General features: G+C 29.6%; 1 long non-coding RNA gene across 1 annotated transcript; it reads right to left on the bottom strand.

Annotated features, from left to right (window-relative positions):
* Window positions 1–573: 573 nt before the first annotated feature.
* Window positions 574–3,514, bottom strand: LOC145663591 (uncharacterized). Its single transcript, XR_014127191.1, has 3 exons — window positions 3,243–3,514; window positions 2,332–2,467; window positions 574–1,098 (listed from the first exon to the last, which is right to left on the bottom strand). It is a non-coding gene; the product is annotated as an uncharacterized LOC145663591 (long non-coding RNA).
* Between the last annotated feature and the right edge of the window lie 271 nt (window positions 3,515–3,785).

Below are 3,785 nucleotides of genomic sequence, written 5' to 3'. Positions count from 1 at the left end.
ATGAGTAGAAGAACAATACACGTACTAGAAAGAAAAAGATTCATGTTCTTCTAACCTGACATAATTGCTTTAGAAAAATAACAAACATAAAAATAAAAAATACAGGAATGAACAAAGTAGAAGTAAACAGGTGAACTAATGCTCACAGTTTTTGTTTATCACAATTACCTATTAACATGAACTCGGATTGAGGTAGGAACAGATTGCAAAGATGTGATCTGCACAAGAGTAACATTGTATATTTGTTTGGAAATTTTACACTTTAATAAAAGTAAAAGTACTTCACGATTTAGAGTTGAATTAATCCTTGCATAAAAAAAGAATTTCACATATATGGCACTTCGTATTGATTTTAGCGTAGCATATGATATACATTGTTCGAAGCTCTTCATTTCGAAGCAATATAATGCTTTCAAGTGTTCAATGCTCCCTCTATCTCTCTCTCTCTCTCCATCATCGAGAATCGAACATTTGAAAAAATGAAGTACTGGTTGTAAATCCTCTATCAGTGAGACACCACACTCCTCAAACCTAAAATGTAATAGGTTTGTACATTATGTAAAGACCCTGAACAAATAAAGATACGTTCCACAAATATGACCTTTCTCGGTAAGAGGTATCAGCGTATAGAATTAAATGGGATGAAAGCATGAATTTCACAACAAATTTTATCTACAGGGAATTTAAATTCCTTTTCTTTTTATTTTAATATATGTATATATACACAAATATTTACAATTTTCTTTCATTTTTCTTCATTTTGGCTTTTTATGGTAGTCCAAATATCACTTCACCTTTAACCATTTCTTTTCTTTTATCATTTCACTTTGGTTTCGCATACACTTACCCTCTAAGTCTCATTTTACTCCCAAAATCGTTTTATCTACACTTTCTCTTTCTTTTTTTCCTTTTGATAAAGTTCTAATAGCATCACATTGACACAATCATCGTATGTGTGCCATCTTCTTTTTATCAATTTATTGTTTGGACAGACACTAGAAATATAGTACATCTTTTTGTTTCCTCTTCTTCTGATTTTATCTTCACAATACCCTACAATGGTCATTGCAACACTACGGGGGATTGGCATCATCTTTTCTGGAAATAAAGAAATACAAATTTTTATTATCAGAAAATATAAATTAATCTTCAAAAAGTACACTTATCTTATAGCAACATACTATACTTATAAAATTATTTCTTCCCGTAATGAGAAAGAACAAGAACGAGAAATAACAAGTATTCTTGACATTCTTTCATTGTATGTACATTTTCTTATACTCTGTTCAAAATAAGAAACGAATTGACATTTAGACAAAAACTGTTACTCTGTTGCCTCATAATGAGTATATCACTGAATTGTCCTCTTAAAATTATTTTCCATTATAGAGGGTAAAGTTGTAGAGGATGCCTTAGTGGCCTACTCATGAATGTGACAACAGAATAACAGTTTTTCTCTAAATGTCAATTCGTTTCTTAATTTGAGCATAGTATAGTATAAAAACAACACCTATTCATTAGTTTTCTTTTCTCTTAAGCAAATACCACACGATAACAGTAAATATCACATCTTCATGCAATTTAATTATTAATTCGAAACTCTAGTTTAGTTCTTGAAATACTACAATAATTATGACTTACATAGCACCGATGTTGAACAAAACGTTAAACTATATTTACTTAGCACGAAAAATCAAAATTAAGTTTTTTACTTCCATCCTTCCTTCTTTCTTATTTTTAAAAAAGAAATTCGTACAGTTAATACTATAAACTATCATTTTTTACCAACGATATTCCTATACTAACTAATAGTTTTCTCTTTTTTTAAAGCAAATACTATAAACTATCATTTTTTACCAACGATATTCCTATACTAACTAATAGTTTTCTCTTTTTTAAAAGCAAACAACCGTACCGGTGAATATTGCAACTGTATACATTTGACTTATACTTGGAACATCTGAGTTCAATTCCTGATAGTAGCTTATATCATTTCAATTCTCCGTTTGAATCTTGTAAATATAGGTTTACATCTCATACATCTTTGGTATTGAATGTTATTAATATCTTTAACGAACCGCAGTAACCTATTCGTGCAGTTTGAATCTCTAATGAATGTATCTTGCAAGAAAAAAAAGGTTTTACGAATAATGTATTCTAATGAACAAAACACCGTATCTATAGGTTTTTCTTTATCTTAACTTAAAAATAAAAAGAAGCAAATGTTTCACCTAAAAGAAATAAGTAATTATTAATATTATCATACATATTTTAAAAGACGAAAAGCAGATATGGATCTTTTTTTTTATCTGAAAGAAAGATAAAACTTACCTATTCGTAAAAGAGAGAGAGTTGCGTCACTGCTCTTTGATCAGTGTTTCGTCTTCGATCAGATTTGACCGTAGAAAATGTTGCTTCAGGTAGTTTTCAGCGTCTCTTAAAGACGTATCCTCTTTTTTAAAGTGTACTGTAAAGAAACAAGAATAATCAGTTACTTTACGCGGTGAACATGAACTTGTTTCCTGGAAGAAAAACAAGTAACTATAATTGCAACACTAACAATCTTCATATTTTAAGAAGATATAAAAATCCTAAATAAAACAATACCTATCATTAATTGTCTTTTCTCTTAAGCAAATACCATTTGATACCAGTAAAGATCGCAATTTCAGTCAATATGCAATCTAATTATTCATTCAATAACTCCAGTTTACTTCTTGAAATACTACAATAATTTATGACTCACATAGCTTCGGTGTTGATCAAAACATTAAACTATATTTTCTTAGCACGAAAAGTCAAAGTTAACTTTTCTTTCCTTCCTTCTTTCTTATTTTTTAGAAAAGAAATTCGTACAGTTAATACTATATATTTTTTACCAATGGTATTTTTTATCAATATTCCTATACTAACCAATAGTTTTCTCTTCTTTAAAGCAAATAACCGTTCCATTGAATATTGCATCTGTATGCATTTGACTTATTCTTGTAACACACGAATTCAATTCCCGGTTGTAACTTATATAATTTCAATACTTCGTTTTGAATTTTGTAAAAAAAAAGAAGCAAATGTTTTACCTAAAAGAAATAAGTAATTATTAATATTATCATACATATTCTAAAAGACGAAAAGCAGTTATGGATCTTTTTTTTATCCGAAAGAAAGCTATAAAACTTATTTATTTGTAAAAGAGAGATAGAGAGATAGAGAGATGATCTTTGATCAGTGTTTCGTCTTCGTACCTGTTTGATCGTAGAAAATCTTGATTCAGTGTCTCTTGAAGACGTATCCTCTTTTAAAGTGTACTGTAAAGAAACAAGAATGAATCGTTAATTTACGTGGTGAACATGAATTGTTCCTTGAAAGAAAACAAGTATTTTATTTTAAATAAAAAGTAATTATTTATCTGTTATTGAAAACAGATATTTAAAACTTACCTATTGCTAAAAGATAGATGCGTCACATTCCTTTGAGCAGTTCATATTCTAACAGGTTTAAACGCAAGATAATCCTGTTTTCATTTTTCGCAGAAAATCTGGGAACTTCTATTCTTAGTATTACAAGATGGGTCTGGTGGGGTTAAGGTGGAGGGGGAATCTAGCTACCCAATACAAGACGACTAGAAAAAAATAGGACGAAAAGTTTTTTTTTTAAATAAAATCTAATCTATATGCGAGGCACTGACGTTCAGTGATAGAGTGCCCACCTCAAGTTGGATTACTCCGTGAAATTCTTTTTTTTCATGCGAGGATTAATTCAACTCTAAATCGTGAAGTACTGGTCTC

The sequence above is a fragment of the Thermobia domestica genome, chromosome 11 (genome assembly GCF_964235325.1).
Source record: "Thermobia domestica chromosome 11, izTheDome1.hap1.1, whole genome shotgun sequence".
Lineage (NCBI taxonomy): Eukaryota > Metazoa > Arthropoda > Insecta > Zygentoma > Lepismatidae > Thermobia > Thermobia domestica.
Note: the sequence above shows the minus strand (reverse complement) of the source record. Positions and strands in the feature narration are given on the sequence as shown.